Source organism: Humulus lupulus, chromosome 9 (assembly GCF_963169125.1).
Source record: "Humulus lupulus chromosome 9, drHumLupu1.1, whole genome shotgun sequence".
In the NCBI taxonomy this organism is placed as follows: Eukaryota; Viridiplantae; Streptophyta; class Magnoliopsida; order Rosales; family Cannabaceae; genus Humulus; species Humulus lupulus.
In genome coordinates, this window is record NC_084801.1 from 144,807,056 (window position 1) to 144,819,529 (window position 12,474).

The 12,474-nt window shown below is 33.9% G+C and overlaps 1 long non-coding RNA gene and 1 pseudogene across 1 annotated transcript; both read right to left on the bottom strand.

Moving 5' to 3' along the window:
• Positions 1-4,545: 4,545 nt before the first annotated feature.
• Positions 4,546-5,471, bottom strand: LOC133802095 (uncharacterized). Its single transcript, XR_009877135.1, has 2 exons — positions 5,400-5,471; positions 4,546-4,976 (listed from the first exon to the last, which is right to left on the bottom strand). It is a non-coding gene; the product is annotated as an uncharacterized LOC133802095 (long non-coding RNA).
• Positions 5,472-9,465: 3,994 nt separating this feature from the next.
• LOC133800128 (protein MOR1-like) lies at positions 9,466-11,504 on the bottom strand (annotated as a pseudogene).
• Positions 11,505-12,474: the final 970 nt, after the last annotated feature.

The window sequence follows — 12,474 nt, forward strand, 5'->3', positions numbered from 1 at the left end:
CATGAGTCTCGAACGTTACTTGCTTACGTCTACAGTCGATGGTTGCACCATGCCTTGCTAGCCAATCCATGCCCAGTATCACATCAAAGTCTTTGATCTCTAGTTCTATCAGGTCTCCTTCTAGTTCTACATCCTCAATTTTGATTGGTACGCCTCGTACTATCCGTGATGATAGGACTACTTCACCCTAAGGCAATGCTATCACAAACCTAGTTCTAAATCTTTCACAAGGTTTTTCTAATTTATCTATCATTCCTAACGAGATATACGAGTGAGTGGCTTCTGAATCAAATAATACTGAACATACATTATTGAGGATAGGAATCTGACCTGTGACTACTTTGTTACTAGTGTCAGCTTCTCCCTGGGTTAAGGCAAAGACTCTGGAAGGAAACATCTTGTTGTCCCTTTTCTCCTCTAACTTGAGCTCGGGACATTCTTTCTTTCGGTGACCTTCCTGACCACAATTTTAACGTTCCTTGGTGTTTGCACGACACTCACCAGGATGTTTCTTTTGGCACTTAGAGCACTGTGGGTATTCTACATAACCTGACTTGCTACCTCCATTGTTTGTTTGTGCTCTTTTATCGTTATCAGACTGCTTGTTGTCAGGATGCCTTCTTAGCTGACCATTACTATTGTTGCTAGACTGATGAGTTTTTTGGTGGTTGTTCCGACCATTCTGAGGTTAACTCTGGTGTTTAGGCTCAGTCTTACTGGCCTCCTCCATATTAACATTCGTGTGAAGCCTTTCTACTTTTATAGTCGTTTCTAGAACATCGGCATAAGTAGTAGTTCCATGGTTTTCTAGTTCACCCCTAGCTCAATCTTTGGTCTAAGTCCTCTAATGAACTTGGTAACCTCAGAAAGTCAGTTGGAACAAACTCTGGTGCAAATTTGGCTAGTCGATCAAACTGCTAAGCATACTTTGCTACCGTCAAGTTGCCTTGCTTCAGACCAGTGAACTCCTCGACCCTTGTAGCGATGACTGCCAAGTTGTAGTACTTTTTGTGGAACAACTCCACAAATCTGGTCCATGTCATGGTGGTGACATCATGAGTCTGCTGAACTAAGTCCCACCATATTATAGCATATTTCTTAAGCAGAGACGAAACACATGATATGTAGTCTGTGTTGCCGAGATTCATGTACGCTAGGATTGGCTCTACATTTCTGAGCCATTCTTCCGTCTCAAAGGGGTCTGTTGTCCCTTCAAATTTCGGAGCGTGTTGCTGACAAAACCGCTCGTGGATTAGCTCCATGTACTGAGCTGGGTAGGGGGCATAGTTTTCCATTGGCCATCCCCCATAAGGACCTACTTGTTGGGGTGCCATTTGCTGAGGCTGCGGTTGAGGCTGAGTTTGAGTCTGAGGCTGCAGCTGTTGTTGTTGTTGCTTTAGAAATTCCTCAACTTGTTGTCAAAGTCTGACAATTTTTGCAGTGTTATCAACCAGCGGCGGTGGTCCACTTCAGTTAGCAGCAGTAGCAGTAGCACGCATTCCCCTTCTGCAAACTGGAGGGACTTCATTAGTCTCAGGAGCAACATTGGAGGCATTGGCATTTCTGCATGTAGACTGTTTGAGCGACATCTTTAGCAGAGTTCTAACAGTCTAGAAAAACATGTTAGAACTTATCCTATTAGGCTCTAAAACAAAACTTAATCTAAGCAAATATAACTCGGACCTATTAATTACGATTTCTTATGAAAAATTAGATAAGCCTTCTTTATCATTAGGGTGGGTTTCTATACTTAGAAAAATAAGCCATCTTTATTATTTTCTAAGTTTGTTTCTAATCATCCTATATGACTTAATTCTCAGGTTCGAAACTCGTCGTTGTTCCAAAGTTGGACATATTGTGGGAGGGCTGGGATCAGTAAAATCGTTCCCACTACTATGGCCCCATAACTCTCAATATAGAACCCGATCCATTGATTTGTATCCACCCTCACCTAACTTGGTCATTATTTATTAAATTTATTATTCATTATGATTGTAAAAAAAATCAAACTCATACATGTCATTAAAAAATAACAATGATATTTATTTGGAAAAAGGTTTTCAGTATATACAATCATAAATGCAAAATAAATAAAGAAATAATCTAATCTAAAAATCAAGATCTTCTACATCTGACCCTTCATCTAAAATATCATCATCTATATCCTCATAGTCATCATTATCTTGAGCCTCAAAATGCCCTCGAGAAAGATTCGTAAAGATTCTATGTTTTTGCTCATTTGTGAATTGGAATTCCCTCTCAAAGGTGAACCTAAGTATGAGAAAATAATATCTCATAGGTACTAGTAATTCATCTTAATCATCTATAGTCTCCCATATTTCTTCTAAAGCTGCAATTACAGTAGGATAATCTTAAAAAAGTCTAATCTCTAAAACATATTGCTTCGTAGCTCTCATCATGATTTGCTTGGTTGTTTGGAGGTGACCTATCTCCCCGTGGAATAAGAGTAATCTCCGAGTGATTCTTTCTAGCACTCCTACTGTATTTCTTGGCTCTCTAATTCTTTTCAAGGCCTTAATGGCTTGGATATCCTCATAGGTTAAGGCTCCATTCATTCTTAACTGAAAACATAAGGCTAAAACGTTAGCTAAACACATAAATATAACAACTATAACATAAACACTTACATTGGCGGTTAGATTCAGAGCTTGAGCGTGTGTATCAATGAGAACTTCATGCTAATGAATCGTTTCTCTGATACCACCTATAATGACCCAACTATTTCTAAGACCTTGGACCGTTAAAACTACTAGACATAGCTACTACTTTTGGAGAAAACATGAAATAATCATAACTTTATTAAAACTCCAAAATAAATATTGTGCAAATTTCAAAATAGAATGTAAAATATGGTGTGGGTACCCATTATTTAATAAAACATAAAACATAAAACATAAACTTTAAATACTAGTTGCGGAATTACATCAAAACATAATTTTAATGACATAAAATAAATAATGTCGTCCTCGATCAACACGCAGTCCATTGAATCCATTCATCCTTAACACATAAGCCAAGCTACCAAGAGTCTTTTCGCCTTCCATATTATTTTCTTGCATTGCACTAAAAATAAAGGAGTGAGCCTAATGTTCAGCAAGGAAAATCTACTAACAACATACATCATAAATCAAAAGCATAAGACTATATCATCACCACATACTACAAAACATATATCATAACTCTAACCCATGAAAATGGTAATCTTGGGGTTTGCTATCTAAGCAACTATAAGCCCCAAGCAACATAAAAACATTGGGGTTTGCTAGGTAAGCAACTATAAGCATCAAGCAACATAAAGGCATTGAGGTTTGCTAGCTAAGCAACTATAAGCCCCAAGGACTACAACACATATTCATATATATCATAACATAAACATATCATAACATATAATCATATAAAATCTATCCTATTTTCCTTACCAAAAGCCAGGATATTTGGGAAAAAGAACGAGATTTTGAAACTCCTATAAACCAACAGTAGAAAAGGTGAGAATCTCTAAAGAATAAAGATGAAATGAGAACTAAACCATTAAGAAGAAACTTACCAAGAAGGACCTTAAGTTTCAAGATGTAAAGAACGCCCTAAACTAATACTTAATAAAACATTCACATAACATTGTTTCATAAAAGAAAACCACTTATTATAAAGGTCTCAGTGGGGACTTGCTTAAAATAATGAAAGTTGGCCCCATTAGTTTAAAAATAAAATATGAGTTTTTATGCAAGGTTCAAAAGAAACAAAATTAAATAATTAAGTCCCACTGATAATTTAGAAAAGTCTCTTAAAACATAATCATAATTTAAATGGCATCTTAAGTGATCGTTTATTCCGTCCATACGATGCCCCACGCCATACACCCTATGACGATAGAACTCCTCACGTCACCACGCGTGCCACAGAGAAATCCTATTTGCTACCTGGAAGGGAAAGTAAGGGGGTGAGCTAAAAGCCCAGTAAGGAAGTACAAACAATAAGCAAGTAAGGATACAACAAATACAACCACTATCGTTCATCTTAAACATCATGGCATCTTCATATCATAACATTATCGTAACATAAACATCATAGCATATCACTACAAGAAAAAATGTTTTTAATAACACCGAAAATGTGTTATCAAAATATACGATAACACTTTCTAATGTGTTAAGACCGACTATGTTATCGTAGGTCAGGGTACTTTACATAACACTTTATCAGTGTTATACAGATGTGTTATTGTACTGTCAACGATAACACAATTTCTATGTTATTTTAATATATAGATAAGTGTTGAATTATGTTATTTATAGTCGATTATATAACACTTTTTTTGTGTTATACTACACTTTAGTATAACACTTTTTTTGTGTTATACTATACTTTAGTATAACACATTTTTTGTGTTATACTACACTTTAGTATAACACATTATTTGTGTTATACTACACTTTAGTATAACACATGTGTTATATTAGCTTAGAGAAACATAATCTTTTTTACTTACACAAAACTAGGAAAACAAATATGAAAGTTGAAGCCAAATAAGGTAACATAAATAGATTTTTATTAATTACTCAAATGTAATTACAATATTTAGTCTACTAGTCTAGGTTTAAGAAATCATATTACAACATAATTTATGCCCAATTCAGATTCCTTTATCACTAAATACAAAACAAGAAATGTATACAAAAATTAGTGAAATACATTCTTCCATTCTAAAGGCCTCAACTACAAATGTTGTCAAGAATTGCTCCAAAGAAATCATCTCAATATACCTACACATTGTAAAAAAACAGTCTTTTTATTATTAAGAACATAAGACTTAAGCTAGTTTCCACCTGTAAGCATATAAAGTTTAAATTAAATTCGTCAATATCCATACTCAAGAGCCTTTTCTTACATTCTTCTTCATTCTTCTCTTCTTTAAAAAGTTCCTCTGCTCCAAATCTCAAGATAGCTGAAAGCTCATTCTGCAATGGTGTAATAGAAAATGGCAATTAGAGAAGACATGAGAGAGAAAAATAGTATAGAAACTCCACATTGCATTTTTTTTAAAAACTAAGTTTCCTGCCTAACCCTTCAATATTTGGGGACTAGAAAACTATAGCAATTACAATTGCAACGTAGGTACCCTAGAGGGACTCAACCTTGTGGAAGCAAACCACATGCTTGACCATTGGAGCTACCCCTCTTGGGTTACTCTACATTAAATATTGATGTACAGAGAAAGAGAATTAGGGGCCTCGGAAAGGAGTTGAAGGGCCAGGGGAAAGATTACCACAACTAATCACCCACTAATAATCTACTTTATCATTTTTTAACAGAAAAAAAAATTTGTACATAATCCAACTAATTCAGGAAACTATTTCAAAACACCCCCACAGGAGCCGTACCTTGTCAAAATAACTCCCCTTCTTTGCTTCTTTCTTCTCCAATCTGCCTTCTGCATTCAATTTCTGGATCACCACGTGGTCAAGAGCCTAAATGATACATGTAGAGATGTAAGTAAAACTTCTGAGAGAAAACAAAAGGCATTATTAGACTCTATAAAGCAAACAAATTTCTCAAGAATTTGAAGAGAATATCATCAACCATCTTTTTCTTAGCTCGCTCCAAGATATCTTCCTCAACACTTGTGCTTGTGATAAATCTGTAGATGTTCACAACTTCTTGTTGGCCGATTCTATGAGCTCTATTCATTGCCTGAAAATGAACGCATTAATTAAGTATAACCATTTTCTCTGATTATATTCTGCAATGAAAAAACCCATAAAAAATAACATAAAATACCCAAAAGAAATTAAAAAATTAAAAGGAGATTTCATTTCAATCAAACCTGTAGGTCATTTTGAGGGTTCCAGTCCGAATCAAATATGATAACTGCATCTGCTGTTGCAAGGTTGATACCTAGGCCACCTGCTCGAGTTGAAAGAAGGAAGCAGAAATCATCACTACCAGGTGCATTAAAATGATCCATTGCTTGTTGACGCAGTTCAGCCTTAGTGCTGCCATCTAGCCTTTGAAATTGAAACCCTCTATGTGACATATATTCTGCTAGTATATCCAACATTCTTACCATCTGCAATAAATCAGTATTATTAATTTAACCATCAGCAAATACTTATATGGGCATTGAGTAATACAATATACTGCGAAGACATAATCACAGTCTTAGATAGATAACTCCCATACTACAATAGTAAAGATACAGGAACACTGAAAATCGGCAACATGCCTTTTATTTATCTGGATATATTGGCATTATAATTTTCTTCAGTATGAAAGAAAACTAACATGGTCATCAAAATGAAGATAACAATTAAAAGAGCGTAGAATAACAAGTCTTGCCTTTTCAAAATAAGTAAAGAAATAAATCACAACTCTCACAAAGTTACCCAAGGAACCAAAAAACCATACACTCAGTAACCCAAGGAACCATATACATGACAAAGTCATAGCATCAAGAAACATAATTCCAGATACTGTTCTAACATAACAAGTTAACTACAAGTTAAGTTTTGTTAATTTTGACAAAAGAGCATAGAACTGGACATAAAGTGAGGAACACATAATTCATAGAGAGACATAAGCATGTTGGTGTAACATGCCAATTGAAAAAAGACATGCCATTATTACAAAATAACAGAAGAACAATGTTGCTAATACTTGGAACGTTGGTACATCAAAAAATTATGGCTTTAATATTAACGTTACAAGCATTTTGGCTTGCTTAGATACAGAGTGCCCTATGACTACGAGACACTACAATTCCTAGAATATAGTAAGAAAAATGGTAAAAGTAAACAAAGAATTATATCCAAATGAAAAACAAAACAGACGTTTAAGCACAACAAGTGTTGCACTCTAATCAAGCTTCATAGCTTCAAGAAACCTCTCAAAAGACATATCAAGCACAATAGCATCTTAAACAAAACTGGGAAAAAATTAAAACACAATGCTTTGTCTCATGCAACCTAACAAGTAGCTTATCGAGTATAACTAACTTCCCACTGCTCAAAATAATTCTCTCAAGTTTACTGCTATCATTGGTTCTTGAGTCGCCACCATAACCATGGTCTGTACTCTCAAACAGGAAGGGGTGATTGTAGCACTTCTTCAACTCAACCACAATATTTAAAAGTGAAACCTGAAAATAATTATTACACAAATGTTTCAGCAATTGCTTAATACGAACACTAGAACCACACTATGATGTTGATATGGAATGGTGAAGTTTTATCCATGGTAAACTTATGAGTAATAACATATCAAATTTCCAGTAGACACTAACAGAACATGGACACTAGAATCACAATACTGGTGTTGCTAAAGAATATTAATTTATTAAAACAAAAAACTCTAGAAAGAAAAATCTCTTCCACCAATATTAATTTGGCATTTCCATGGAAGCATTATGTTATACATAAGAAGTTACAAAGACACCCATAAAATATGTACATTAAATTCCCTGTCAAAGCAAATTCAATAATAAAACCAAAATCAATTGAAAACCAACAGGATAGAATAAATCAAGAAGAGGAGTTCCAGAAGTAAAGAAAGGCAAATGATAGGTCCCAGTACATTAATAGAATATAGATAGTAGAGAAGTTTGTGGGTAATTGTAGTGATGGATAGTGGATGCGTTGAAATAGTCTAGTATATACAAAGTAGAAGAATGAAGGAAGCATGATGTTCGTAATGAATTGAGCAGTAGCTCTTAAGAGTGTTCTGGGGTGAATTCCACCACCACTTGTGGCTAAAAATGATCAAACTAACAAAAGAAGCAATTGGGCAAGAGCTGCTTGTGCTTTTTCCCTATATTCAAAGTCACCCTGTCTCGTATCATATACATCATTGGGGCTGGTTCAATAGTCCAGCTTTTAACGGATCATGCCTTTATATTTTGGCCAAAAGTCAACTTTTCTTTAAAGAAACATCAACTTGTATTAATGCTAAAATAATACAAGAGTAAAGTGAGTGAGAAAACACCCAGATCATCAAACAAGCAAAAGTATAAAGCAGGCAAGTGAAGCACCTGACATAACAAGAGTACATAAGCAAAATACCCATTTTCCATATGTATATATATACATATAAATCTATATATTGTTTATTTTATTTCAGGAAATCAAATAATCAATAAAGTAAGGGTTTTCAAGAATTTATCCACCTCCCTTTTTCTATATTTCCATAATCTCCTTTCTAGATTATTATCAGTCACAATATAAGCTATAATTGTACAACTATGTTATGCATTTTCTTGTTTATAATAACAAAATTTTATTGAAGAATTCAAATAAGAAGAACATCTGGGAATTGAAGCTAATTTAGAGAATGATTATGACAACTAAAATGTAATAAAATCCAAGAGAAGACAGAAGAGTCAACAACATTGTAAGAATAAAAAAGAATAGTACTTGAAACAGGAGTAGTTTAGAAATATATTTTTAAAATGATATCTAGACACCAGATGAAATTGATGATGGTTCCACTATAACAGCTAACAAAATAGTTGCCCAACATCAAAATTTTAGCATATCTAGAAACTGTAGCTGCTTCAACCTCTCCACACATAATTAAAGATGCCAAAAATTATCAAATAAAACATAAGAAATTCAAATTTAATAATTCAATATTTCTGCAAATTTAAACATTAATGGAATTACTAAGCACAGAGTTTAAACCCGTCCAACAGCTAAAAGATTTAGTATATGTGCTCATAATCACAATTGGTGGAGGGAGAAGAACAAGAATTATTCCCATACTTCCCACTTCCCAGGCACCATAATCAGCTCTAAACATAAAACTCCAAACAAGCTGGACTGTTTTGTTAAATGGGTAATCACATGCATGTATAGCAAATTAACAACAATGCAGAACACACAAAATCGTATATGTCTGTGTTAGTGAAAAAGAGAAATGATTTACCACAACTCTTCCACACTGTTCTGTAATGGAGTACTAGTAATCAACAACTTGTTCTTGGTGCTAAATTCCTGTCAATCACAGCACTAGCAAATGGTAACAAACTAAACTTGAAAAGGAAAGATAAAATGGGCAGTTGTAAATTCTGAATTAAAGAACTACAGCGTAGGATAAAGATATACTTGCCTTCCACAATGTCAGCTAGACTTAAGCACCCAGCTGTATGCATTGCCTGAAGACTTTGATTTAGTGCCTCAGTAGAGGCAGGTTTTTTCTCTTTCAATTTTTTCCTTTATAAAAAAAAAAATAAGAGAGAGAGAGAGAGATAAATAAAAGGAGTTAGATAAATGCAATAAACCAATATCCCTTCTTCAATCTTTATTAAATTATTTCTAAGAAAAATCTGAGATAAACCAGATCAAAATATATATTAAAAGTAAAATTGAATAAAAAAATCACTTTATATACAAATCAAAGCTATGATCAACATCATTTGAACTTCTAAAAAATAATCTACTCGTATGACTAAGTGCACTTTTATTAATAAGAAAAATTAATGTACAAGTCAAAATCCAAAAAAAAATACCACCATGCTCAGTTGTAAGTAACTGGCAAAAAGTAAATGAACACTTGAACAGCTTGGTTACATTCAAACAGTCTGTTTGCATTTTAAGTTGATATAATATTATTTTTTTAGCTAGCAAAAAATGAACATACCAGCAAAACTGGCAATAGGAAGCGTGAAATTGCAGAGAAATTAGTTCTTAAACCCTGAGCAAGATTGCCAATAGCTTGAATTGCCTCGACTACTACAGTGATATTAACATCTGTTATGAGCTGTACAGAAAAAGAATTAAATGATTTTTATTCATCAACTCAAAAATTAAGTATAAACTTATAACAGAAGTAAGAATATAAAGCATGAAGTTAAAACTTAATGGAGCAGATTGAACACTTAACTATGAAATATTAAAAAGATCCTTGGCAATAGATAGAGGTATAAACGATGCAAACGAAATACCCAAACATAAAAAGACAATGTACCTTTTTTAGTGTCCGACAGATTTATGAGAAATCACCGGGTGCTATTCTTTTTGTTGAAGCAAGCTTGGTTAGCTCTGCAACAACCTCTTTCCGTTCTGACCACTTGGTTGCTTTCTGTGACATAAGGCACAAGATGTTAATAGTAGTACAGGAACATCAAAACCAAATATTCCTAAATTAAATCACTACAACCAAAAAAAAAACTGAACTAGTTTGATGGAGAGAAGAAAGAAGACTGACCACTCCATCCCAAAATCTAGACTTCTCCAAAGGAGCCAATATATCAACAGGATCAACGAGCTCATACTCATCTATTTCCTGAGGAGCTAACAATTAAAATATGTTAAACCATGCATAAAAAGGAGAGCTAAATAACCAACATCTCTGCATTGAAAAAACTAATAAAATATAACACTAAAGTGTCAAACTCCTACAATGGTAATCACTTGTTACCCGTTGATAGAACACGTACTTGTCGTCATTTAATATCAACCAAGAAAAATAATAATCGAAAGTATGTGTATTACACACCATCAGGTGTAGATTCCTCAGATGGTCTAGCACCCACAACTTCAGATACAACCTCCTTTTCTGGCTCCTTGTCTTACTCAGACTTGAAGACATCAATACCAACTAGGTTAAGAAAAATAAAAACAGCAAGCAAGTCAAACAGCTAATGAAAAAAATGAATTTTCACATTATTTTGCGACATGGCATAGCTGCCCCTGTTACATTTCACCAGCTCGGCTTCCAATTATTTTTTCTTCAAAAAATAATAAATAATAAATAAGTCATTACTTCCAAGGATCAGGGAGCAACAAAAAATTCCATACGCAAAGCCGTACATGTAAGAAGTTATCATACCATTGTATCCCTCATTTTCTCAAATAATATTGATTTTACAGGGTCCTTTCCAATCCATCGACAAAGCTCAAGAGTAAGTCCTTTAGAAGATGCACGAACATTTTGATCTTGATGGTCAAATAGCTCAGGAAACATCTTTAATATCCTCTTTGGAGGCACAACTTTTGCTCCAAACTCACTATCAAACCAAACATGCAGATTAGATAAAGAAGTTGAAGAAACATTTCCCACAAAGAAAAGATATGTAGACATGGTCATGAGTGCATGAAATTTCAGGAATATAGAAAACTAAAATGGGAAATAGAATATGACACAATTATTCAATTTATTCCCTCCTAATAGATCTAGATCTTTACTTGGTTCTTCACATGACACTTATTACTATAAATGTAAGCACCTAGGAGGGCAGTTCAAACAGTCAGGTCTGTTGTTTGCTCCCACAAGATCTAAGTTTCGGGTACCTAATTGGAAAATCATATAGCTTGATGTCCCTCAAATATTGTAAGCAATACCTGAAGAAGCAACTCGTATTTCGAGTTGAACAAAAACACACTGAAAGCCCTGTGCAGCAAATTTTCCTTTTCAATCTTTTCCATCAAGTGACCAACAGGGTACAAAAGCATTAGCAAACCACAGAGGTCCAGCTGATCCAACAGAATGAACATGATCTATATACAAAGTATATGATTTGAAAATGTAGTAGAATGCCCAAAACATGAATAAACAGTTCATTTCCATAGCGTGAAGGTATCCAAAATCAAAATAGGGTATAAGATTTAGGAAGGATAGAAATCCTTGGAGTATGCAAAATGCAAAGTACCATAAAGACATGACATAATACCCAAAAAGAATTGTCCAGATCAAATTTTACTTACAGTTATATTTTGTATCATGACCAACAACCCGGTCGTTCTCATCCACTAGAATGCATCTATAGAAAGTTCACATGAAGAAACATAATCAGCTCCAGTACAACACAAAGAAAGATATGTAGATCTAAACGCAAAATTTGCATTCAGATTTTGAATGTTCTCCAATCTCAAAACCACATGAATATTTGGCTCAAAATAGACCTCAACTCATTTGATTATAGTTAATACTCAATTAAAGTACCACCTCAATCACTGAATTTTCATTTCTTACCAAAAACAAACAACAAAGAAATGAAACCCAAGTTTTCATTTTCTCATACTTTGAACAGCCAAAGAGAGCAAGAAAAGGAATATTATAATATCAAGAACAATAAGAGATCAAAGCAATGAAAAAAAATCCAATAATTCACTTTTCTGTCCATAAACAAACAAACACAATACATATCTGTAGATATAAGATTTAAAATCAATATCTTGATGCTTTCTAACAACAACAATTGTTCAGTTCGGTTGGCTGAAATTTTAAAGGGGATACTGATAATAGCAATGTTGTAGCACCAAAAAAAATTAAGCAAACACAATATAAAACAAATCATGGTAATGAAGCAAGATTAAGGAAGAAAATTAAGCCCCATGATATATATACTTCGTTACCTCAACAGTGAAAAAAAAAAAAGAAGAAGAACATCAAACAAACAAAGTACAATAATTGAAATAAAACAATGAAGAACAAAAAATTAATAAACCCACGAAGTATATAACC